The following is a 27,755-nucleotide window of genomic DNA, read 5'->3' as shown; positions in this document are numbered from 1 at the left end:
CTCATTATCTGCGAACTATTTAAAAATGGAACAAAGGGCATTTAGTGCAGGAGACGCCTTGGAGGGTCATGGTGTCATCTAAAAGGCCCGCAATCTTCTGTGAAGGAGCAATCTCAATTGCAAGATAAAAGCCTGGTGTAAAGGAGCCCTAAGACAGGGTGGGCAACTTCAGGCAGTCTGGGGGCCAATTCTACCCCCAGCCTGACCCATTGTGGGCCGCACGCTGCCTGACCCATTGTGGGCCGCACGCTGCCTACCGCTGCAAGGAAGGGGGGGGGGGAACAGACTAAATTTGCCCTTTCTAAGCCTCCGTAGCAGTTTCCTATCAAACTTCAGCAGCAAACCACAACCTTTTCTCCTTTAAAAACAAAATGGGGTGATTTTGGCAATGGGGCGGTGGGGGCCACACTGGGGGCGGGAGGAGCCGAATGCAGGTCATTGGCAGCACGTTGCCCATCCCTGCTGTGAACGCTCCACACAGTGACCGGTCTTACACTCAGCAGGATATGTAGTGGGGAAAGAAAGGAGCTTTCAACATGCCCATTAGCATTTTGTTTGTTGTTATTAAGCCGCATGTTCTGTGGACTGGACCCTAGAATCCCAAGCAGCTTCCAGGACTCAACCCCGACAGGCCCCAACTCCAAATCAAGCCCTGCTGATAGCACTGTTTGATGTGCTGAAAGGCAATATTTACTCTGAAATTATTATACATATAGTCCAGCAGAGGCTATGCCAATACGGAGTTGTATGCAGCTGCAGTAAGTGACTTCTGGCTATTTCTCACACATTCTGCATTTTACCAACATTTACTGACACTCACTCACTTAACGATAGCTTTGGCCTTCTCCTTCCCAGATTCTGGCAGTCTGTGCCCCTGTCCACCCCATGCCAAGCTCACTCTTTCCCTACCTTAGAAATCAATCCTGCAAGACTACTAATTTCCAGTAACAGAAACGGTGGAGTAAAAAGAAACCCAAACCAGCCGGGCAATGCAACATTCAGATATTGGTAGATGCTGCTATGGCACTACTTCTGAGTGGAGCCACCATCTTTTTATCTGCCACCTCCCGCCGCCCCCCGCTGCCTTTAGCAACGCCATCACAGGCATACAAGCAGCAGGACCTGTGCTGGCATGTAGATACAGTGACACGAAAAGCTTCACGTGCTTCATTTATGCTGGTCGTGCAGCTGCAAAGAGCATAGGAGCCCAGGCAGAAAATGTATCTGTCAAAGGATGGTATCCAGTCATGTCATTCCACTAGCGCTAGTGATGTTGCGCTAGTCAAGTGGAAACTAGAGCTTGCTAGGGGAACACACACAGAGGAGTGGGGTGGATGCAGTGGTGCACCACAGGCTCTTGCCAGCAAGAGCCACAGCCCCTGAGTGTGGGGTGGGTGGCGGAGCCTTCCCCACTCTCAGAGGGAGACAGAGCAGGCGAGTCCTACTCCTGGTGAGAAGCACTGATTTTCTGGCCTCAGACAATGCTTTTTGGTGCTGTGTTCTGTGCTGCTCTCTGTTTAGCTGGGACTCGGAGAAAGAAGCTCTTGCTGGCTAGGTCCTTGGTGGCACCACTGCTTTCTCCACCCTACTGAATGTCCATGCTTCCCTAGCAAGCACTACCTTCCACTTGGCTAGGGTCTGTTTCTGCTAGCACAACATCACAAGCGCTAGCACAGGAGTGTAGTCAAATCTGGCCCTCCTGGGGTCCCAGTCCAGACCTTTGGGGTTCCCCAGATGGTCCCACCCCCTTTCTCCTGACTACCAATCATTTGGTAGTTTCCTGGCTTTTGTGCAGTTTTCCCCTATTCTAAAAGGTTGAAATACCTCTTCTAAGGTTCAGTTACTTGCAGCAAAAGCTTTAAGCTAAAACATGCTGGGACTTTTGGTATTTTCAGGCCTGTCCCTGTTGCCTTTGGCCCTGCCCACCACTGAACTGTGGCCTCTGAAAGCGTCTCCAAAACGGAATTCTGCCCTCAGGATGAAAGAGGTTCTGCACCCCTGTGCTAGCGGAATCACTGAATATACCACCCTAAGTAAGTATAGGTGCAAAGCTGCACCTTGCAGGTAATTAATCTATCCCAGTGTACATACCATGTTGCATTTACAATGCTGAATTAAACCAGGACTCTAATGTGACATCAGACTGATTCAGCTCAGTCTTTGGGAATTCCTTCTGTGCTGAACTCCTTGAAATGAATGGGAGTTGTGCAAGACCAGAACATCTGCAATTCCCGATTCCTTTCAATGTGCCAGTGCACAGGAGGGATTTTCACAAGGCTGTGTTCATTATGATCCAACCTATTTGTGGCTGATCTGAGCTGTGAATTGACCTTTCGTTTACTCAGGAGGAGAGACCCAGTAAGTCATTTATGACTATGTTGGTAGTGAATCATGATCTCCTTACTCTCTCGAAGATAAAGGTCAGGCACATGCACAGTCAGACATCATATATGCTCTATGCACGTGCAGTTGTTCACATACCTGCAGCAACAAAAGACAAACAGCCGAAGAAGCTAATGTGGCAAGAAGCAACAAACATCCTTTGGGTAATCTCCTGAAACAATATTAGTATGTGTTTGAGAAAATCACTGAATTTCACTTCTAACGGGAAAATAGCTAATGGAAACCACTGGACAAAATGAACTCTATAAACGTATGTTTCTTCTTTTACATATTTGGCTATGCAAAGAGGGCAAGTTGCACAAAATCAAGTGGGAACTGGAATTGTCTCGTTAAGACTTTGTGCAACAACAGGAGTCTGTTGATGCTCCTTGCCATGGCAGAAGATGCTGTGCTTGTGCAAGTTCTTCCTTCTATTAATAGCACAGTAGCTCTGTGTCCCACAATGAATCCAGCATGCTTCCATGTGAAGTTGCTATGATGTTTCAGATGTTCACATTCAAACCAATAATATTGTGTGGGTTCTCGACATTACAGGAAATGTGTTCTTCATTTTTATCAGAGGTTTATGTCTGTATCATGGGGTGTGTAGTCCACACAGGCCTAGAAATAGTCATGTGTATCCCTCTACCTCTTCCCACAGCCTGAAACCATGGCTAGGTAGGCTTCAGGAATTCTCCTCACTTCCTCCCACATTCTTAAGTTTCTTGTGCGGAAGGGTGAAAAAACACTTGAAAATGAAAAGCGCTGTGGAATATATGCAGGTCTTTCTTTTACAGGAAAGGGAAGGCTTCTTAAAATAGGTCATGCACTGCTTGAACTATGAGGTCCCCACTACATGTTCCACATGATGCTTAAGAGAGATGACCACATTCCAAAGGATGTGATTGGTTGATAAGGGAATGCAGTGATATGTAGAGAAAGCATGATGGACTGATGAGCAATGGGGCTAGTGCCTTCTGCAGAAGGGGCAGGCATGGAGGGGGAGCACCAGCAATGGTGCCAACAGCCACTGCAGGTGTAGCGCATGCTGTGGGCCAAGGGCACTGGTGGTGACAGCAATGATGAGTAAAATTGTGCCTGCGTGCTAAAGGGCAGCAGGGCTGCGCTATTTATTTATTCATTTGTTTATGAAATTTATACTGAGTAGCCAGTTGGCATTCCCAGAGCAGCTTACAAAATTTTTTTTTTAAATATACATATTACAAAACAACTAAGACAATAGGACAACCATACAATGTAGGTCTAAAAACTATCAGTAGAAACCTACAGTACCAAAAAAGGAAAATGTTAAAACGTTTAAAGTTTTGCTTGTACTTAATGGTGGACTTGACGGAGCCCAAAGTATTCTGCTAAAACTATATTTTACTCTGAAGCCCCATAACTGGCTCAAAATACAACTGAACGAAAGTTCATTTTGGTCCTAATGGAGTGTTTAATTCTCCCTTAATCCCAGATACCAGGAAAATACTGCTAGCACCTCAACAACATCAACTTTCATTCCATATTGCATCATACCAGGAATGTGAGTAAAGATGCACTAAACCACTATCAGTTTCTTTTTGACTAATATCAGAAACACAGCATTCTAACAATGCAATTTTATACATGTTTACTCAGACAACAGTTCCACTGTGTGTTCAGTGGAGTTTACTCCCAGGTAAGTATGTATAGAACATAAGAAGAGCCATGCTGGATCAGACCAAGGTCCATCTAGTCCAGCATTCTGTTCACACAGTGGCCAACCAGCTACCTGTGAGACACCTCCAAGTAAGACATGAATGCAATAACACCCTCTCAGTTGTATTCCCCGGGAACTGGTGAACATAGGCATACTGCGTCTGATACTGGAGGTAGCATAGAGCCATCAAGACTAGTAGTCATAGACAGCCTTGTCCTACATGAATTTGTCTAATCACCCTTTAAAGCAATTCAAATTGGTGGCCATCACTACATCATGTGGAAGTGAATTCCATAGCATAACTATGCGCTGTGTGAAGACGTACTTCATTTTATCTGTCCTGACTTTCCCACCAATCAGCTTCATGAGATGACCCTGGGTTCTAGCATTATGAGAGAGGGAGTAAAATGTCTCCCTAACCACTTTCTCTAAACCATGCATAGTTTTGTACACCTCTATTTTGTCTCCCCATACTCACCTTTTCTCCAAGCCAAATCCCAGATGTTTTAACATTTCCTCTTAAGGGAGTGGCTCCAGCCCCTTGATAATTTTAGGGAGCAATCCTATGGCTGCTAGACAGCAGCTAGACAGCCATAGGATATGGTGTGCTCCGAGGTCAGTTCCTGGAGAACTGACCTCCCCCCATTTCCACACTGCCTTGCAAGAGGAGCGTGGAGCAACCAGAAAGGGGTGTGGCTGGGGGCATTCTGGCACTGGGAGAGTTCCTGGCTGCCTGCAACATTCTCCACCAATTTGTTACAAAGTATGCTTTAATTTACATGGACATGCATATCACATACATGTAAACCAAACACATACCTGAGGGATCTTTTGGCGTTGAACTCTGGGCACTTAGGTGTCAGGGTGGAAACTGAGCCGATAGAACCCCAGAGCAGTTTTGATTCTGAGGAGGAACAGCAATCCGTGGGAGAGGAGCACGCTCCTCTCTCACAGAATCCTTTTGTCTGTGTCTTGAGTTAGCTATTGGAGTAGACTGAAAGAGGCCGCTAGGGCGCTCCTGACATTAGGAAAACCTGATATCCCCTAAAGTTGAGAGAGTCAGAGACCACAACAAGGTCTTTGAAAGCAGTTCTTTGATTTATTAAAGAAGAATTTAAAATGAATTAAAATCACTCATTGGGGGAATCAGAACTATACATACATTTGGGGAATTGGAATCATATATTAACATGCAGAACATTAAAGGTAAGCATTTAAACTCGCTAGGGAAGCAAGATACCCTGGGATGCATGGGAAATTCTCTGTGTGTGTCTGATCATGGAGAAAGGCAGAGAAAGTGGGGGGGGGGACTTTCAGCTTGATAACCAAAGCTAACCAAGCATTAGCAACAATTTTGAGCAACATTTTAAACAGTTTCCCAACATTTCAACAGCTCCCGACCAGAACTATTTCTAATGCACATAGAGACATGAGACGACGAGCAACACAGAACATACAAACATGTAACATGCAAAGAACAGAGGAAGAACTTGAGGTATTGATTTTACCAGAGCTACTCGGGTTTAGTGCCTCAATATTTTATTTGAGCCATGCCTGCCCGCATTCTCCACCAACTGTGAAACATGGATTTAATTTCCCAGGACCACTCAGTTGATCAGGCTGAGAGGTTTGGGATCTTATGAGGAAGAGAAGAACATGCACACAACCAATGTAGATGAAAGAAAAGGAGATTTATTTTATTGAAATACAAGAAATAAGGAAAAAGTAGAACCTCCCCAGAGAGTTGCATGCTCTCTGAGGCTGAAGAAGTCACACACCTCTCAAGCACAAACTTGATTACAAACAAATCTCAGAGAGTTTCAGGCTCTCTGAAGCTCAGGACTGAAGAGGTTACACGCCTCTTAGGTACAAACTTAATTACAAAGAAATCTCAAAGAGCTTCAAGCCCCCTGAATCTCGAGGTTACACACCTCTTAGATTAGAGCTCAAAACCAACAATCCTCTAGAAGTCGCACGCTTTTTCTGGGGTTAAGAGGTTACACGCCTCTTAAGGTAGAAACTTAGTTACCCAAATGTGGCGCATTAAATGACTAAATATACAGTTAGCCCCTGTTTGTCATGAGCCTGTTTGGGGCTCATGAGATCAAAAAGGGGTTCAGTATGTTCCCTGTATGTTCCTTGCTGATAAGATTGACATTTGCTGTAGACAGCCAGGCATCTCCTTCTGAGTCCCCGACATCTCTATGGTCATAAAGTGCCATCCTTGTTATCAGAACATCTGCAGATACCCCTCTTTATTGGCCCATGTCCATCTTCTGTAACTGATACTTTGGCAATCTTCAGCACATACTAGAGCACCTCCGTTTTGGTCTTCTTGCAATAAAACCATTCATTCTCCATTCACACCTCCCCTTCCTGGTCTGGGCTATTCACATGACATGGACTGGTTTGGAAATGTTAACCTTTTCACATTTCATAGTGTTCTAATTCACACTCAGATATAAATTACATCTCAGGATGTTTACAATTCAAGCTTTATTTAATTTATTTATTTATTTCATTTCTATACCACCCAATAGCCAAAGCTTGTAATCAGAGTCAAACTCTGCATTCTGTTTCTTTTCACATCACATTTGTTACATTGCAGAGGAAAATAAGAGTACATCAGGCGCCAGGAGTCTACAAGATTATCCAGTATGAGCAGGCGGGGGGGGGAGTTATAGAAGGAAGCAATCTTCATTGACAAAAATCAAGTAAGGGTAGATTTAAGAAATGAGAGGAATTAATAGTAAATATTTAAGGGAAATATAAGTGGATATGAGGAGACATTAAAAGACAACTTGAAGAAAAATAGGAAAAATAAAATCACACTGTCTCAGTAGCATAGCTGCCTGTACGACACATCCAATGTGTCGTACAGCAGCCTCCTTCCCCGCTCCGTGCTCCCACGGCTAGACAGCCACAATCAGCTGTCTAGCCCAAAAAGCAGGGCAGGAGAAGCGCAGAGGGAATGATCCCCTCCGTGCTTCTCCTGCCCTGCTTTGGATAGATGGTCCCCTCCGAGTTCAGGGGTGGCCACCTATCTAGTTAGGATTGCACCCTAAGTTGCCCTTTTCTACACTTTTTGCAACTGCGATATCCTTTTAAAGGTGCGATGACCAGAACCATACATTGGCAGTTTTATTTTTTATTCCTTTCCTAGTTATGCCTGACATGGAATTTGCCTTTTTCACAGCAGCCACACACTGGGTTGACATTTTCATTGAGCTCTCCACCACAACCCCAGGATCTCTTTCTTGGTCAGTCACCACTAGCTCAGATCCCATCAGTGTATACGTGAAGCTGGGATTTTTTGCCCCAACGTGCATCACTTTGCACTTGCTGACATTGAACTTCATTTGCCATTTAGATGCCCGTTCCCCCAGTTTGGAGAGATCCTTTTGGAGCTCTTTGCAATCCCTTTTTGTTTAAACCACCCTAAAATAATTTGGTGTCATTGGCAAACTTGTTCACATCACTGCTCACTCCTAATTCCAGGTAATTTATGAAAAAGTTGAAAAGCATAGGATCGTGGTGTAAGACCTAGTTCATATGACCATTCAGATTTGTGGTTGCAATGCTGTAGTATGACATTGCTGCACACCGTGGTTCCTGGCCTGCCTATCACGAAGCAGCCATGTGTACCTAGCATGGCCATATGTCCTCTTACAGAGGACAGGGCAGTCTTTTATTTGAAGGGCTGCCTGAGGACCATCCTCTTCTTTAAGATGTGCTCTACTTGAGGGGCTGTTCTGTCAAAGTCTGGTATAAAAGATAAAGGACCATCAGAAAGGACAGCTGGGCCTTGACAATGCCCATCAGGAGCACCTGGACAACAGACTGGGCAAGGCACACAGGTCCCCTGGTCACAGTCTTCCACACTATGGTGAGATGTACTGCGTTTCTATTTAAATTATAATAATTTCTAAATGTGCACATTTTATGCAAATAGGCATCCTCTCTTGTCCTCTTTTTTTGACTATTCACAACTGGCCACCCTATACCTGAAATCTTAGCAACATTACTCAAGTGGGGGCACTGATTACAGCTTGCTTTGCACAACTGCATGGCCGCCCAGCGGGCCTGTTTCAGGGATGGTTTGCCAACAAGTTCCTACATGTTCCTGATTCAAGCATGGCTGTCACAGTTCTCAACTTGGAAGCTCTTCTCCAAAATCTCAGATATATTTATTTTATTTATTCCTTTAAAACATTTGTATCCCGCCCTATATCATTAAGATCTCAGGGCAGCCATGCTCTATGTCAGTGAAAAATAACCCCAAATGTAGCCTTTCTTCCATCATGAATCATCCATATATGGAGCTCAAAGGCAGCCTCCCATAGAGGCACTGACCTTCTTAGCTTTGAGAAGGCGGCTGCATCATGTGCTCTCAGACTATGGCAAGGATGATGTATGAAAAGCTTTACCCAATATGTGGGCAAAAGGCCACTGCTGACCCTGGAGCTGATACAGGTTGCAATTTCAAGAAATGCATCACAAGCAAGTTCTACTTGCAGCTTCTGCCCTCTTATTTTTGTAGTGTTTTATCATGTAATGAAACACTGCTCTGAGAGCTTTTACCGAAGAGCAGCACACACATTTGCAAAGGGGATAGATAAACAAACAAACAAACAAACGTGATATAAACTAGTCTGAATATTAAGGTTGCCACTTTTCTCTTGGGAGGAGAGGACACAATGCTATTGTTCTTTTGCATATTTTAATCTAAATATTAGCAACAACAATAAATCCCTAAGTGGCAACTCTTACTCACAGAAATGTTGGAGCAGGGATGAGGGGAACCATTACTTTGCTGCATTTACTTAGGAACAAGGCACATTGGCGGGAGTCATTTCACCGCTGATCGTTGAAAGGGCCCATTCTGTTTGTGAAATGAGTACACAATGTAGCTCTTAGTCGTCCTCTTGATCTTTGAACTGCAGCCTTTTCACTTGACCTGCGCCCTCATAAATCCAAGTGGTGAACAAAGAGCCTAACTCTGGCACCACTGAATCCTGGAAGAGGCCACTCACTGAGTTCAGTGGGAACAGGATCAGGCCTTGTACACAGGCCAGCTGGTAGAAAGTGCTCCAGAGCAAAGCTATTGCCAGCGGTGTTTTGTCAGGCACCAAGGAAGGCGTACAAAGGGTGCAAACACATGGCAAAGCCTTGGTAAGCAACTGGAGTTGCATTTTAAAAAAAAAAAAATCTTTTCACTGCCTGCATGACAATCCATATGCTTTCATCTAGCAGGGTGCCTAGGCTGATTTGGCTAGAGGAGACGGCTTTCACCATTTGGGAGAAGTGGAAGCAACCTCACAAATGCATCTAGTGCAGTGGCACAGGGCATATTCATGTATCCAATTTACCTTGGGAAAACATCTGAGCAAACTGAGTTCTTCGCTACGAACTTCCTTGCTCTCATCTATAATTTTTCACTTAATAAATTGCTACATAAATGTGAAGTTTTTTAAAATCCAATTATCTGGCTTTCTACACTTGTCCTGGTAGAGAGTAGAGAAACAGCAGATGTTCAAGGTTTGATCTGACGTTTTTACATCTAGTTTACTGAAGACTGGAGAGGATGCAAGGGGAGGGCCATGGCTCAGTGGCGGAGCACCGGTTTTGCATGCAGAAGGTCCCAGGTTCAACCCCCAGCATCTCCAGGTGGAGCTGGAAAAAATCCTGCCTGAAACCCTGGAGAGCTGCTGCCAGGTGGTGTTGACGATACCGGGCTAGCTGAACAAGTGGTCTGACTCAGGGTAAGGCAGTTTCCTGTGAGAACTTGTATGGCATGCCCATGAGTGTACATTTCTGCCACTGTGGCTCACTGGGTAATGGTCCATAGATCTCATAGCACATCTTACAGTACATTCCCCGTCCCTGGTTGTAAAGTGTAGAACAAACCTGGCCGTGTGGGACCCTCTATGCTCAGTGCAGAAAGCCAGCCAAGACCAGGCCAACCCTTACTAGGGGGAAGCTTAAGTGGTGGAGGAATGCTTTGCATGTAGGAAGCCGCAGGTTCAGTTCCTAGCATCCCCAATTGAAAGGGTCAGATAACTAGCAATGTCAAAGGCCTTTGCAGAGAAGCTGCTGACAGCCAGAGTAAGCAATACTAGGTTAAGTGAACAAATGGCCTGACCTGATATAAGACAGCTTTCTATGTTCTTATTAGCTGCATAGACCCATGGAGACCAGCCCTTGCCACTGAGACACATCTCATCTGAAAATTAGGATTTAGTAAACTTAAAGTATGAGTCCCTAATGGGTTCCCATTGTGAGAATGGGGCAGACATAGGCAATTTTAATTTTGAATATTTTGAATATTGCATATTTGTTTCAAATTTAATTTGTGTTATCTCCCTTTGATGTCTTTTTAGGAAAACAAACCCTCAGGAGAGAAATCTTGTAAGAAATTCCTTTGTGAATGAATACAAATTTCTCACAAGTTTCACCATGAAGACCAAATATAATTCATGAGAGAGTCCTAAATTGCGGCGTGGTAAATCGAGGGTGTAATTCTATGGGTACTGGGAGGGCGTCTCCAGAGCCACAGAGCTTTTTGGATCTCTCTTTCCTAGGGCTGAGAGGCCTTCCCTCCAAGAGAGGCAAGTGATTTCACCAGCCTTCTAATTGTGGCTGCAGGAAGTTCTGAAGCTGGTGCTTCTCCGATGCCAGAGAGGACAAAGGGGAGGCATGGGGCTGAGTCCTGGGAGAAGCTGTGGATTCACATGATCCCAACCCTCCCATTTCCCCAACACTCCTCTAGAATGGAATGGGGGAAACCATGCCAGTCCCAGACCTGGTGTAGTTTATTCCCTTCCTTCTGGGAGCAATGGAAGGGGAAAGTTTTTAAAGAAACAAACAGCGGTAGAAGGCCAAATAAAAAAGAGGAAAATCCTCATCCCACCTTCTGCCCTGCCAGCGGAACATAGGAAAAGGCAGTTCCTCCACCTTGGTTTCTCCCTCTCCCATAGGTTCGCTCTGCCAGGCAAATATGAAGTTGGAAATCCCTCCCCTCCTGATGAGTATTTGATCATGCTCTCTAAGTAAATTGTGGGGTTTCCCTCTCTACAATTGGTTTTGTGTGTCCTTCAAATAAGGCAACCTCTCTTACAGATGTTAGGGAAAACACACAAACTAAGGCATCCTTGCCACTGCCATCCATTTATGTGCATACGCACTACTGGCACAGAGATCTGCTTCCCAGAGCCAGTCAGCGTCTTTGCTAGAGTGGGCTCTGATCCCTGGCACAGCAAAAGAAAGGGACCCCAATTACCACTTCAAGGCTTTCTGCAATTATGGATTCAAAGAGTGTTTTTAGAGACAAGGAATAAAGATTTAACGAATCACAAAACCAAAAACTTTATGGACACATTGCTGATATGCATTTCTCTGCATAAAACACAACTTTATATCCTATGTACTTTTCTTAGTCTCTCAGTCTCTCTCTCTCTCTCTCTTTTAAGAAAGTGGGATCCAAATGTATCCTATTACAAATGCAATCATGCAAAGGCTTTTTATTAGTAATTCTATTTTCCCTCAAGCTAAGGGCAGAATATGAATGAATTGTCAAAGATTACTTTAAGTGCCTCTGATTGAGGAGATGATCTCTAAAGTGCAAGCAGACATAAAGGAATAAAACGAACAGCTGCTATATTTAACAGCAACTTGCCTCCGGTTCACACATGTTTGTTGGAATGACTGCTTTGCATTCATCATTTCAGAGGGATGTTTCATGTGTCACATTTTAAAATGTGCACGGTGTGGGCAACACCCAAACTACAGCAAACCCTTGAGGTGTAGGCATGCCAACTGGCCAGAAAAAGGGGGGGAAACCCAGCATGTTCCTATCCACTTAACTGACATCTGACATGCAGAAATCAGCAGGCAAAACTTGTCATGGCTGGAGCAAAACATTAGCCCTATTCAGGCATTTTCCATGGGCTGAATCTACATGTCAAAAGGGGGGTGGTTAGGCAGCAGCACCGTGATGCTGGCCTCATTCCTGGCATCCTGCATGGCAGTGGCCATGTTCCCTGCACATCCACACTTTAGTGTGGACATCTGCATAGGGAAATTCTATGAGTGAGCAGTTGCTCACATGCATGGACTTCCATGCGATTGAAGCCCCAAGGCTCTAACTGCGTGGAAGCCTATGTGTGAGTAGCTGGTCACATTTAGGCTTTCCCTATGCTAGACGACCTTGCCAATATGTGGAAGTTTAGGGGGAGAGGGCAGCGCTACAACCCCACTGACCCCCTTCTCCACAAGAAGTTTGGATGCCTGGAGGAAGCCTGAATAAGGTTACCATTTAGCCCCATCTCACGGCAAGCTTTGCCTTCTAACTTCTGCATGTAAAACATAACACATCACCCACGATTGATTGATTGATTGTATTTTTATCCTGCTGCTCAGTCAAAACGTTTCCCAGTGTGGCTTATGCACAATCAGTAAAACAAGATAGTCCCAGCCTGCAAGTTTACTGTCTAAAAAGGACATGACACACACAGAAAAAGTGATGGGGTGGGAAAAGGAAAACAGTCTGTGAGCTCCGCTCTTGAGCTGAAAACAAATCCCTGGACTAAGCATATATGTTCAGAAGTAACTTGCTCATTAATTTTAAGTGTATTTCTGCCCTTACAGCCATTATTTTGTGCCTGGTTGATAGACCTTAGGCAGAGCCAGCTCCAGAGTTATGGAGGCTCTTGGCAGGGGGCTGTCCTGGGACACTTCTTACCTGGAGATCTGGTTAGGTGCAGGTCCCTTCAGCATCCGCTGTTATGGCTGCCACCTTTATTTCCCCAAAATGCAATGCACTGGAAGTTCCTGTTCAGGTGCATTGTGGGTAAAAAACAAACCAACCAAAAAAACATGTCTGCTGCCACCAACAAGCACTGGAATGGGGCAAGGGTCTCAGGCAGCAGTTGGCCTCCCACACATATCACTAACAGCATGGACCCCAGCAGTTGCCCAGCCAGCCCACGCTGTCTGATCTTGGGGTTCTAGTGAAAACAAAGTCGATTCGGAAAGCCTGAAGTCTCCCCATCCCCACCCTAAGTAGTAGCTCATGATGCTCTGACCTTCCTAATTTCAAAAACACTGCAATGGCATGTATTTACAAGCTCATCCCAAATTAGGTCCGCCCTGAAGCCTGAAATACATTTTAAGGTATTAAACCAGGGCTGCTAAACATGTTGCAGCCCGAGGGCCAAATTCCATTTGGGAGAAGCTCTTGGGGCCCACATTCCAGTGGTGGGTGGGGCCAAAGGCAAAAGGGGTGGGGCAAAAAAACCATCCCAGAATACCGGTATATTTTATCTTAAAGCTCTTAGGAACTAAGCCTTAGGAGAAACATTTCAACCTTTTAGAATGGGGAAAAAAACTGCACAAAAGCCAGGAAACCACCAAATGACTGGTGGTCAGGGAAAGGGGATGGGCCAAGGGAAGGGCGTGGCCTTCTGGGAAACCCCTGAGGGCTGGATTTGGGTCCCTAGAAGTGAGGTTCTGCACCCTGGACTGGACCGAGTCCAAAGCAGAACTCAAACCCTATGGAGAAAAGCAGCCTAAGCTTTTAAGCATAATTTTTCAATGTTTGAGTTTAAAAAGAACAAAGTAACATCCCAAGCAATCCCAGTACAATCAATTATGTTAGTTAACACCAAGGACATTAGTCAAAGCATATTAATTAAACATTAGGGACATTAATTTAATTAAGCATCAGGCAAGATGTGTCAGACCCAGCAGAAGCGCATCCCAGCTGGGGTTTCCCCTGCCTTCAGAGGGCAACCTCTCTTGGCCTTGCTCATTTCCACAAATTATTAAAATTCTTGCCAATGTTAAAAATGCTCATTCTCTAATGCTAAGGCTGGACAATATAATAAATAAACAGGGCTGGCCCTGCCATACAGCATTGTGAAGCAATCTGCTTCAGACAGCACCATGGTGAGGTGGGGGGCAGGGGGAGGCAGGAGAGATGAAGGCAAGAGTTGGCATCTGAATGATACAGCAAGACTTTGTAAAGTGTTGGCCATACCAGGGGGGACAACTGTTTGGGTTCCACTTCAGGCAGCAAAATGCCTCGAGCCGGAACTATAAATAAATATATTTTAACAGGCTGCCTGGGTGGCGAGAACAAAGGGCTGGAAGATTCAAAATTCCACATCCTGCTGCAAGTTAAGAGAATCTAGTCGCCACATTCTCACAAAGGAAATTTTACTAGTGTGTAACTTCTTCACTCCATCCCACATCCTGTCTTGAGTTGTGAGAGTCCATGAAGGTACAGAGAAAGAGGGTAAAAGCAACATGCCCAAGATCACATCCAAAACTAGAGAGAGAGAGAGAGAGAGAGAGAAGGCTTAAACTGTGAAGCATCCTTAACGTGAAGCATCTTGACTGATGTTAATGACAGGCGGTAGCCACCACATGATAGCAGCACAATAATGCCAAAAGGGTTGTCACAGATCAGCCATGTCAGATGGAAGTTCAGTAAAAAAATATGCAAACAGACTGTCAGTGAATTGAGAGTTAATGCTTGGAGGAGGAGCCCTCTGCCTCTCAAGGGCATTGTGAGTAGAAGAAGCCCTTAATGTCTGTTAAGATGGCTGCTATGCAGTTAGAGGCTCTGAACTTCAGTTGTGTGTTACATCCAAAAAATATGCAGTTTTGTTCTCCTTCTTAAGAAGGCAGTGTCTGTCCTTTGATGGAAGCTAGAAAATATTACATTACAAGGTTTCAAGCAGTGCCAGCCCTCCCATGAGGCAGGGTGAGGCCTTGACTCAAGCTGTGGATCAGGGGGAGTAATGGACAATGCCCCCCCCCACAGCCAGGAGGGCCGCCTGTCACACGAGCTGCTTTTTTCTGGCTGGCTGCTGCTGCCACCTGCCCATTGCAGAAAGCAGCCACCACCAGCCAGGCTCAACGCATCACTCTGAGGTGTGAAGGACCCTTCAGAGCAAGGCACTGGGGTGGCAGCACAGGCATTGTCCACAGCCACCTCACCCACAGCGCTTTCCTCTGAAGAAGGACCCCTCAGTGTGAGGCGGAGATGGGTGAGATTTGCTGTGCTGCCACCACAGATGTGATGTGATAAAAGTGTAGGAATGGGGAGAGGGAGAGGCAGTGATGGTGCATCCTCCCAGTCCAGGTTGTGGAACATAAGAACATAAGAAGAGCCATGCTGGATCAGACCAAGGGTCCATTTTGTCCAGCATTCAGTTCACACAGTGGCCAACCAGCTGCCTGTGGGAATCCCACAAGAAGGACCTGAGTGCAATTGCATCCCCTTGGCCACAAGCCCAGCAAGTGATGTACATAGGCATACTCCTCTGATACTGGAGGTAGCATATAGCCATTGGGACTGGTAGCCATTGATAGCCTTATTCTCCATGAATTTGTCAAATCCCATTTAAAGCCATTCAAATTGGTGGACATCACTACATCATGTGGTAGCAAATAGCTTAGCTATGTGCCATGGGAAGAAGTACTTCCTTTGATATGTCCTGAATCTCCCACCAATCAGCTTCATGGGATGACCCTGGGTTCTAGGATTATTTATTTATTTATTTATTACATTTATATCCCACCTCTCCCTATCCACATTTTCCACACCATGCATAATTGTGTACACCTCTATCATGTCTCCCCTTAGTCACCCTTTTTTCTAAGCTAAACAGTCCCAAATGTTGTAACCTTCTCTAATAGGGGAATTGCTCCAGCTCCTTGATCATTTTAGTTGCCCTTATCTGCACATCTTGACTGATGCTGGTTTCAGGTCACATGAACGCAATCAAAGCTTACCCAGTGATAAGCATGTCAGCAGACAACTAACAGTTCAACCCATAATGGTTACTGTAAGAATCCATTCATAGGCACGGCTGCTTTATTAGCTACAATTTATTTTGCATTGCCTTGACCAAGCTGGCACCTGCAATGCCAGGTTTACAGAGGGTATTGGTGAAGCCATTCAGCAGTCTTCATAGAACTCCATTTCCCATAAGTGTTGGACTAGTCACATACTGCTGTCTCTTGCTCTCTCTGCTTCCAGATGAGGCCTTTATTGTGTAATTGCCCTCCTTAAACACAGAATTTGCTATGAAAGTCGTCCTCTTCCTTTTGTAACCCTCCTGTGTTTTCTCACTGCTTCCTCCATCTTTTCTCTTACCACAAAAAATATGTTAAGGAGGGAAAGATGGAATAGCTGCATGATGCCTCTTGATTGGTGGCACCTCTGTCAAACAGTGGCACTGTCTGTCTGGAAGCTCTCTCTCTCTCTCTCTCTCTCTCTCTCTCTCTCACTCACACACACACACACACACACACTACATGGAAGAGGCCACAGACATCCTTATTCCTGCATGCACAGGGTACCAGTTTCAACCTCTGTCATCTTTAGTTAAGCAATCTGAGGTAGCAGGGCTAGGAAAGACCCATCACCTGTGCAGCAGTGCTACCATATAGATGCTTCATCTTAAGAGGAAATAGGGAATGGAGGGAATCGAGAATGGACATTGAGGAAGGGCTGTACGTTCACTGGCAGAGCTGCTACTTTGCATGCAAAAGGTCCCAGGTTTGATCCCCAGCATCTCCAGGTAGAGCTGAAGAGAATCTGCCTGAAAGCCCTGGAGAGCCGTCACCAGTCGGTGTTACAATACTGGGCAAGATGGACCAGCACTCCGACTCAGTTAATAGAGATGGGCAGATTCCCTACCTTCCGGTCCGTGGGGAATCCGCCCACAGAGGGGAGGCAATCCATTCCTCCCCCCGGAATCCTCTTCAGCCAGCTCCGCTCTGCAGCGATTCCGTAGAGCTGCCGGCCAGCTCCGAAGCGCCAGTGATACGGCCACCATGCTGTATCGCTGGCTGAAGGGGACTTGACTTGACTGCGGACGCAAATGGCATCCACGGCGCCATTTGCGGCCGTAAACACCTTAGTTTAGGGTAAATGCAGCTGGAGCTGGAGGATCCAGCCAAAGAGGATTCCGCGGAGAGGCGGAGGTAAGTGTTCCATTCCGCCATGGACTCCGGGGGGGGCAGATTCTAAAGAATTCGGCCTCATTAGAGTCCATGGTGGAATTCTCCACCATCCCTAACTCAGTATAAGGCAGCTCCATGTGTTTATAATAGAATATGAACCCCTCATCCCAATGAATCGGGTTCAATACTTATGGAGAGGCGAAGTGGCTACAGGCTAGGACAGGTTCCAAGAACCCACAGGAACACGTCGGTCAGCAGCGAGATCCTGAGGAGCGCAAAGCTTGTCAGTCTCTTTTACATGGTAGAATGGCCTGAGCAGAACTTTAATTTCCCATTTTAGTGTGTGTGTGTGTGTGTGTGTGAGAAAGAGAGAGAGAGAGAACACAGATGTGCTACCTAAACCTGGCATTTTAGAAATAATTGGTAACAGCAATGAAGATGATGATGGTCCCCTCTAATTCTGAAGTTTGGACATGAATGCCAGCTCTCATGCAGCCAAAATGGCACAATCTGTGCACAAGACGGAGGAATCCGCAGGCTTGGGGGATCCCCAAGGTTTGTAGAAGTTCAAAGAATCTTGGGGGGGGGAATCAAAACACCCCAATGAGGACTGAGTGTGCTCAGTGGCCAAAGAACGTTAGCGGACTGTTGTGGGCAGGGACAGGCTGAAGACCAGGTGGGAGGGAGGAAAGGAATGAAGTATTGGAGAAGAGCACTTCGCAAAGCAAAGTTTTGTTCCAGGTCACATAATAACTCTAATAATCATTTGCATTAACATATACATATTCATCACCACTGCTCTAATGCAAAACTGATTAACCCCCTCCCCCTCCCCACACACATACACAGTGCAATTGTATTGCTTAGTTCAGTGTGTGTTCAGCTCTTTCCTCCTCCATGTCACAAAACAGATGCCAACCAAAGTGAAGCAAATCATCGAAAGCACATCATTCAATACCCCAAACGTTTGCCCTCTGGTTACAGGGAAGAGGGACTGTAAACACATTTGTCACAGTGTTATTTATTGGCACCCCACACTGGACAGGCGGCCGTTAAATGACTCTTAGGGTATTTCTACATGAGCCTAAAATCCTGCATTTAAAACAGGGCTTTCTGCTTCCGTTTTAAATGCAGGATCACCACTGACTGCCTTTACATGCGCTCCCTTCCCCCCTCCTTCTCTCTGTAGCTGAACTTCTGCTGTACTGTTTTCTCACGGCCTCAATCCTGGGCACTCACTTGGGAGTACGCCACATTGAACTCAATGGGACTTACTTTTGAGTAGACATAAGTCTGCAACCCTCGAGTAAGCCCCACTGAACTTAATAGGGTGCTCTGAAACAACAGAGGACGTTGCTTCTGAGCTTGATGGGATGGGGGATCAGATGTGTCTCCCTTTGCTGCAGGGAGGCATTTTACCCTCTTCTCCCTCTGACTGAGAAATGCAGAGGCAGGGGATGCAATCTGCAGGCGATTCTTGCCCTCGCGCCTGTCACATCTTCTCGGTCTACTTCCGTGCAACCCTGCTCCCATCCTCAATGCCCTCCTCATCCTGACCGCGCCCCCAACAACCGAAAAGAAATGCCCACAGCAGGCAGACAGAGCGGTTTCTTCTGCTATGGGAGAATTCCACGTGGAAGTCATGCCGCTCCTGCTCCGTGGGCTGGAAAAAATACCACATTTTTTCCGTTTGAGGGAAAATAGTGGGAGGAAATACTGGAATAATGACTGGACAACAACGACAACGATGTGTAATGGACCCACACAATTCAGTGAGTGAGCAACCAAGAATTTGCAATAAACTTGAGGTGTAGAGATCCCCTTAGAGGTTTACAAGCTTAGCATTTAAAATGAGTATAGCCTCCTCCAAGGGAATCACTAAAAGATTATGTGTGCAATCCTATGCATCTTTAGACAGAGAAAAGGCCTACAACAAGGCTGGCTGGGGAATGCAGGGAGTTGTAGGCCTTTTCTCTGTCTAAACATGCATGGGATTGCATGCTAAGTAGGAGCAAGGCTTTGGGGGTGGGGTGGGGGTGATTATGTATAGTTAGTCTATATAGCCAAATTAAGGGTGCAAGGACTTTTAGTTCCACTTTGAAAGAATACGCTGCCACCACCCCAAAATGCCTCAGTGCAAGGCCCATTGAACTAAATGGATTTTGGTGCAACAGAACAGTCTGAGAATCAATAAAAGACATGGATCCTTTTTGTAGTGTAAATTGATAGCAGTGATTTCAGCAAAGTTATGCCAGTTTATCCTTGCTGAGTAAACAGGCTGCAATTAGCCCTGTACTTACTGTTCCAAAAGAGGCCTTTTGTTGCACTTACTGTCCTAAATCAGAGAGGTGCCCTTGATCAAGGGACATCTACTGTAGAGGTTTACTAAGGGGCTAGAGAAATAAAAATAAAACCTAACATTTATTGCCTAGGATTGCACCCTTAACCTAACACATTTTCTTACTGGCACCTGGGATTATTTGAAAGCAAAGTGAGGGCCTCCAGCCGCTGCCATCTTCCATTCCTTTGAATGCCCCTGGGCTACATGGTGGAGCTCAGAGACATGAAGATGGTGGTTGACCATGGCAGCCATTTTATGGTGGTGTCTAGGACAGGTCCTCAAATTGCCAAATGTGCTCATGGGCCCCAAAAGTTTGCCAACCCCTGCCCTAGGCTGTGCTTGCGCCTTTGGACAAATACTATTTCAGAGCCACACCCAGGACACATCAAAGGGTAATGTGGGAGCAACCAGAAGCGCAGGAAGCCTCCTGGGGTGAAGGCAACCCCTGTTGTTCCGGGACCATCCCACTGCTCTCACCATAGAAACCCAGTAATGTTGACTGCACAGTCTGTGGTAGTCCCACTGTAGGCCCCTTGTAGACCAGCTGTTGGACTATAACCCCCATTATCCCTGACCATGCTAGCTGGGACAGATAGGACTTGGAGTCCAGCAACATCTGCAGGACTGCAGATTGCCCACCCATGTCCCCCCTGTCAGGACTATGGGGGTAGAAAGCACTGAGATAATGGCACATGTGAACCAGTACAGTTAGAGCTGTGAAGGTAGAAAGGAGGCCTGGACCTGTCTGCTGTCCATCGCCACCTCCTGTGGCCACGGTTGCTGTCGCCATTTCTATGTACGTACATGCTCTCAAGAACCTGATCCTGAGGAGATGTGTGCTGATCCCCTCCCCTTTACACAGTGCCTTGCAGTTGCTGACTCTAACCCCCTGTTCTGAGATGTACCAGAGAGTTAGTTGCCACTCCGGTGTCTATTCCGCCTATGAAGCGGGGCTCCTTAGTGCTCTTGGTTCGCTAGATATCTCCTCATCGCAGGGAACCTGAGTGCTCTCAGCAGGCATGCAATGTGGATCCGGATGCTGTGCCACTGTTAGCTCCTCCACTTTCAGTTGGTGGAGCTCCAGTTCGTATGTTCTTTGCTGCTGTTTCTCTCACACACTCTCCCCATGTTTTCTCTGTCTTAACAGTGGGCACAAGGATCATTTCAGTGATCTGCAGTGTGTAGAAGCTGTGGGTTGCAGTAAGCCGCCTTCTGCATTCTCATGTGCCCACCATTCTGGCTCTCTTCCACCTGGCAAAGGAGCATTGCTGTTCCCTGTTATTTAGTGGTCTTCTGCTGGGTTCCTTGTTGTCCTCTCTGCAGGACCATCATCTCCTCAGGCTACACCAAGTAATTCAGCTGAGTTCCATTCCAAAAGATTTGAAGACCTGAATCTTTCTCTCTTCACTTGCTCTCAAGTGCCTTCTGAATGATCTTATAAATTCAGCAGCATACTTTTCCAATATGCTGGATGCCATTTTCTTTATTCTTTTAGAAATCAAAGTCACGCACGGTATATCTTTAGACTGCAAAATGCAACTCTGTTCTATCTAACAGAACAAAATGAAAAACCTTTTGTGCTGTGTTGATGCTGTTTCTCTCTGATACAACCAACTCCAAATGGATTCTGCAAAGTTCCATTTTCAGTTCCCTCCGTTCCCACCAAAGTCATAAACATACTCATCTGAGAAGGTTTGATTACCTACTTCCCACAGACGGTCTTATTTATTTACTTATTTACTGCATTTATATCCCGCCTTTTTTCCTCTTGCAAGGAACCCAAGGCCGCGTACATTATCCTCCTCCTCTGTATTTTATCCTCACAACAACAACCCTGTGAGGTGGGTTGGGCTGAGATTCTGTGACTGGCCCGAAGTCACCCAGTTAGCTTCCATGGCCGAGTGGGGACTAGAACCTGGATCTCCCGGCTCCCAGTCCGATGCTCTAGCCACTACACCACACTGGCTCTCTTATGGGTTCTGACTAAAAGTTCCTCCTCTGGGATTTACCCCAGAATGTATTTGCTGTCACCAGACCCACAGATGGCTATTTTTCCACCAAAGTAGGGGCCAGTTGTTAATATACAGATAGCTGTATCACAAAATGTAATAAATGGAGGATTTCTCCATCACATATGCACACACGAGGAAACTTAAAATAAGAACAGAGTATAAGGGTGCTTTCAGATAGGGAGAGCTCCTAGTGCTATGAATTAGAAGGCCTTGTGTGGCAATTCTATCTTTTTCTCCTTAACTGATTTTCTCTGTTAAGAAACAAGATGAAAAAAGTAGGGAGGGGGGACACAAGAGAGCTATTAGCGGAAGATGATGTCTGGACCCCCATAAAATCCTATGAATGAGGCAAGGCAATGGTGCAATAAAAGCCTCATTGGAAACACCCTAAGTATCAGGGAAATGATGCAGCAACAACCTGCACCTAAGCTCTTTGCCCTCTACATCTATGCTGAAAAGCTGTAATCTGGCGAAATGGAAAGCAAGCTCTGAAGAAATTCAAAGAGGAAAGCAGGAAAAATGTCGGTGGACAGGAATACTGAGAGCTGAAGTCTAAAACATCTGCCCAAACTTTTCTGCCCACCTCTGCTCTACGAGATCCTACAGAGTTCCACAGAACAACTTCACAAACTTCAGTGTTAACATGTCTCTACAGTCGTTCGCCTGTACAGCTCTTTCCACTCCCAAACAGCAGCTTTCCTCCAATACATGTAGGATGTCAGCATCCACACTTTTCTTTGACTGTATTGGAGCAAATATGCCAACTCAGACAGGATATGGCAAGACATGTGGAGGGAGTTGATGGAGACATGGCTCAACTCTCAGGAGGATTCTTTGAGCAACACAGGCTCAGATGCTTCATAAGGCAATTCAGGACCAGGACAATGTGGGGCACTTTGCTGGTTCCAGGCACTCCATCCTTCTCACTTGGATTTGGGCCTGAAAGACCCAGGAAAATTTGTTTGTTTGTGATATTTATATGCTGCTAAATATAATAAAATTCCTCAGTGGTTCACATATAAATATTAAAATCACATTTAAAATACAATATTAAAAACAACATTAAAAACTATTCCAAATACAATAAAAGCAATATATGGAGCAGTAAGATGGAGTGGGCCACGGTGGGCCCACTAGTGGGCCGCGGTGGCTTAGTGGTTAAGACGCTGAACTGCAGTCCGGAAGGTCGGCAGGACAGCAGTTCGAGGCCCGAGTGCTGCGTGACGGAGTGAGCTCCCGTCTTCAGTCCCAGCTCCTGCCAACCTAGCAATTCGAAAGCAAGAAATTGCAAGTAGATATATAGGTACCGCCTCGGCGGGAAAGGTAACAGCGTTCCGTGCACCTCGGTGTTCAGTCATGCCAGCCACATGACCACGGAAGCGTCTTCGGACAGCGCTGGCTCTTCGGCTTAGAAACGGGGATGAGCACCGCACCCTAGAGTCGGACATGACTGGTTGGGGACACCTTTACCTTTAAGATGGAGTGGCATGATTAATTTAATTTCAGCCCAAGGAAAGCCTGGGTGAACAAGTGTGTTTTCAGGAGGCGTTTAAAAGGTGCCACATTTTCTGCTTCCTGAACTGCACAAGGGAGAGTTTCCCAACAGGTGGGTGCCACTATTGAGAAGGCCCACCATTGGGGTATTGCATGGCAACATTCCATTAGTTTCGGAATAACCAGCAAATCCTCCTCTGATGATCTTAAAGGTTGCCTGGGTGTGTAAGTGCAGGTGAATGGAAGGTAAGTCGTAAGCAAGCACAATTTGTGGCACTGCACAACATCACTGACCAAGGGGCATGTCTGTTACAGCAGCAGCCTTAGCTTCCAAATTCCTGGCTTTATAGAGCTTGAGCAAACATGAGATAGCCTTAACTTCGGTCTTAAACTGGCAGGTTTTTTGTTCACTGAACTAATAGGTGAGCCATACATTATACTTACTGGAGCACAAGCAGCCTCCAAGATCTTAATGTCTTGAAAGATGTCCTCTCACGCACAGACACACCAGACACACACACCAACCATAAATATTGCTGCAAGTCAGTAACTGTGACGACTTGGCTCACACATTCAATAACATGTGATGGCTGAATGGGCTCAGAAAACGCATTCCATGTGCTGGATCATCTGAAGGTCCTAACATTTATCTGTCAGATTTTGTACCCATGGAATAACCCTATTGTATCTTCACAGTTTGAAGGAAAGTAACTTGTCCAAGGCTACTCAGTGAACTTTGTGGCTCACGTGAGCCCCCTGAATCTGGGTTTCTCATATCTACAGCACTCTAGCCACTCAAGTTCTGGCTCTCACACAGCATGTCTGTAGCAGTAACATGTCTGACATTCCTGAAGATGCTCTTGTCTCCTGTGGCTTGCTGAACATTTGTGGTTGTGCAGGGCATCATGGATCTTTTCAGACCATCAGTTCTCTGTTGGTCTCGTTGTAGAGCAATTGTTTAACTCACTACATAGTGGGTTGTCTACATTCGACCTTGTGTGATAGCACAGGACAAGCGCCTGCCCACCTTTTGCGCCTTCAGGGTTTAAAAAGAATAAAGGAAGAACAGAGAGGCAGAGAGGAATGCAAATTAAGCATCAGCATCCAACGTGCACAGCTAAATTAGAACTCTGCATCCCCTCTGTATTAATACAGAGCAAAATAAAGCTGTCTGCATCTTCTCCTTGTGAGAGCTCCCTAAAAAAAGAATTGCATGAGGCCGAGGCTGCATTTTCAAGCATTGTAGTTATAGCAACAGGCACTTTAGTTTATGCAAGAGAGCTCCATGAGGTAGTTATACAACAGCCAGTGCTGCATGAAGAAAAGGGGGAATGTGCTGAAGAAAGGCTGTGGTCAGAAAAGATGATGAAATATGCTGACCATGGGCAAGGGAAAGATTGCTGCCGGCAGCGAAAGAGTCCTGTTGAGACTGCCTGCCTCTGCTTGAATTGGTCCCGGCAATCATTTTCCCGGCTTCCTTCTTTCTTTATTCATTTGTTTCAAGATTCTGGCTTCTTTCTCTCTGAAGACAAACTTCCCTGTCTGTCTCCCAAGCGCATTCATGCCCAAAAGTAGTGAATCATCACTACAGGGAAACAATTCAGTCCTCCTACCTGCATGCTTGGGACTGAAAGCATCCTCCAAGCGTGTAGCATATACTCATTTGGCAAGGCAAGTTGGTGTCCTTAAATTACACAGCGCTGACTTTCTCTTACTCACTGCAGGCAGTTGGACTAAAGAGCAATTCTCCTTGTCTGCAACTCAGAGTCCCTGCTAGAAAATCAATAGTCGTTTGGCAGTATCCTGGCAGCGAACCAGCCATATTGCGACGTCTCTAAAAAAGCAGCTTTTAGTTCCAAATCAAAAGATCAAACAAACACATTTTATTTAAAAAAAACAACAGCAACTTTAGGGTTGGATCCAGATTTAATCATATTTAGAGCAGACCCACTGAAATCAATGGGACTTATGTCAGTTTGCTTGTTTCCCCCCTTTCTTTTTTTTTATTTCTGTTATAAATGCATTTTAAACAATTATTTAAAAGAAAAACTTAGGTCCCATGGATGTGAATGGGTCTATTCTAAGTATGACTAATAAATCTGGATCCAAGCCTACATGTCCAAGCCTGCATTTCCAGTCATGGGGAGTCTTCAAGAAATGGTCCAATTCTGGTCCAATTATCTATTTTCGTCTTCCTCTTCTTGGTCCTTGTAAGACAGCCAAAGGTCCCTCAAAACTTGAAGTTGCTACCCCCACAGGCCAAAACAGATACTGCTTTAAATCTGTGTCTAGCAGCTAAGTCTTTTGTTCATTTTTACTCTAGAGTAGGCAAGGGCCCCCCATTCGGATTGGGGCCCTAGTGTGGGGAGGGATAGGGGGCTTTTATGAATTGGAATCAGGCCCGTGCACCTACTCTTGAGTAAAAATGAACAGAGGACTTAACTGCTAGACACAGATTTAAGGTCATGTCTGTTTTGGCCTGCACAGTCACATCTTGGGCAAGCTGAGAAATTAGGTTGGCTTGGGTTCCTGCAATATGTTGGGCTAATGTAAACCCACAACATTTGTGACCTACTCACGCCAAATCCAGCATATAAGATATCAGCTTCATAAATTTCATATTTTCGTAACTTTCCCAGAACTGCCTAAACTAGGAGATTTGTCAATCAACTGCAAGGGCAAAATGTAATTGGGTGTGTCGCATTTGTCTTGGTTGGTCCCAGGTTGGGCAGTCCTTGCAGCTAATGCCCCCTGAATCCTTCAAAAACAGATTTGAAATTAATGTCTGTGCTGGTTGATATCTGCGTGATGCTGACGTGTGAAGTCCAGATTCTTAGCTGATGTCATCTTCCTTGAAAAATTCCTTATTGTGAGATAAGTCCCTGTGTTGCAAATAGATCTTCAAGTTCTTTCAGTTCTCTGATGGCACGACCAGCATCCTTAATATTGACAGGGAAAATGTTTACTTTTCTGCATGGCCCTCTAGATATAAGCCATAAAAGTTTGCATCTCTCTAAAGCAGCTCAGCACACTTAGAAGCAAATCTCTAAGGATGGTAGTGGGAGGAGAAAGACATGGCTCTTTTCCCCAGAGTGCTGCTTGTGATAAGGGGAAATTAAGACCTCTAATCTGTTTCCAATGTGGAGGTTACAGGGGGCCATTTGGGAAAGAAACCCTGCCAGGAAATGTATGGGGTCTCATTATCTTTTATCTTACCACTGCAGAAAGTTTGCAGAAATCAGGCTGCTCAGCCACAAAGGAACCCTCCAAAAAGAATTATGCAGGCACTGTGCATGCTTATCAGGAGAACAAGAGCAACTCTGGATCAAGCCAGCTGTGGGGCCTTGCAGAGATAAAGCTATCCCTTTGCCCGGCGCTGACTTGGTGGATAAATCATCCTGTCCCCTCTGTGCCATTTCTCCTAACCTCTGCTTGGCCCTTTCCAATTGTTAGACAATTTCACTCTCAGAGCTAAAACAAATGAGCAAAGCATCTGCGTCTTTCTCGAGTTTCTTGATCTGTTACTGCAAGCAAAAAAGGAAAGAAAGAGCAGCTGCTTCGGCTTTTGCCCAGCAAGGTAGCCCCATTCCCACCCCATTCTATAAAGCCTCTAGGTGCCACACCTGCACGCTCACACTCACGGACAAGAGGGGTGAGAAAGTAATATGAGAATGGCCTCTTTGGGGGATGGGAGAGTGTGGGGTTCACGTTGCACAGGTGCCAAGCAAGGCTTTTTCAAGGCCCAGAGCACTGGTCATAATCTATCATTATCCCAAGCTTCAGAGACTAATTCATAAAGAAGGAATGTCTATGCATTATTTCTGAGATAACACGTATACGGAGTTGCCAGCTTGGGTGGCCAGTTACACATTGCCAAGAAAGAGGGGGGGCCCACCCCAAAAGGATATGCTAATTCATATGCATAAATGAAAATGTAGAAATAATTACTATAATTTAAATAGAAATAAAATATATCTCACCATATGATGCGACTGTGATCAGGTCACCTGCGTGCCTGCCTGTTCAGTCTGCTGCCCAGGTTCTGCTGATGGACACTTCAAGGCCCAGCTCTTCCTTGTGATAGTTCCATATGGTTGTTTCTCTCTAAACCTGACTTGGACTGGACAATCCTTCAAATCAAGGACACCTTCTAATAGAGGACTGTCCTCTGCCAGCTCTCCAAATACTGTCCTCTGTAAAGTAGGACACCTGACCATCCTGTTGCCAACTCATTAAAGAAAAATGTAAACATCAAGTTCCTGGATGGGGCCTTTGGGGCAGAGAGCCTAGCAGATCCAGGGGTTGACCTTGGTGGGTCAAGATATGATAGTAAGAGCACACCCATACTTGCATACAAATTATGCTGTAGCTGAGATACATGGCAAAGGGAAGAGATGCTCCTTTCTCCCGTGACATGCAATTTTGCGCCAATCTCTTGATGCTGACATTAGGAATGGCAGCATCACATGTCAAGCCAATGCAAGGTTATCATTAATTTAAATGATGAGCGAAGCTGACTGTACAAGAGTCTCATCTTATTTCCCTCCCCTTTTGAGGTACATCTCCCTTAACTACTATGATGGTCACTCGTAGGAGTGATGCCAACTTACACCTTGATACTTGGAGGAGTCACAGTGGAGGAGTACAGATGGCTATTTATCAAATGGAAACTTGGCATATTGTATGTATAATTACTTGGTAACCTGCTTTTCTGCATTTGTTACCACATAGGGGCAAGTTCGGACTGCAAGACAAATGAAGTTACACATTGCTTTACCATGCTGGGGGGTGGGGTGGGGGAATAATAACATTCCCTGCACTCCTTAATTTCTGATTAAGTGCAGAAGCATGG

The 27,755-nt window shown here is 45.5% G+C and overlaps 1 long non-coding RNA gene across 1 annotated transcript in view; it reads right to left on the bottom strand.

The window, feature by feature from the left end:
- Positions 1–26,985, bottom strand: part of LOC146355010 (uncharacterized) — a 79,089-nt gene extending 52,104 nt beyond the window's left edge. The window contains exon 1 of the long non-coding RNA XR_014788563.1: positions 26,884–26,985. This is a non-coding gene — a long non-coding RNA (uncharacterized LOC146355010). The remainder of the gene's footprint in view (positions 1–26,883) is intronic.
- Positions 26,986–27,755: the final 770 nt, after the last annotated feature.

This window comes from Heloderma suspectum, chromosome 2, assembly GCF_057233095.1.
Source record: "Heloderma suspectum isolate Gila_16-S chromosome 2, 16-S_ref, whole genome shotgun sequence".
In the NCBI taxonomy this organism is placed as follows: Eukaryota; Metazoa; Chordata; class Lepidosauria; order Squamata; family Helodermatidae; genus Heloderma; species Heloderma suspectum.
This window is presented reverse-complemented; position numbering and strand designations above follow the sequence as displayed.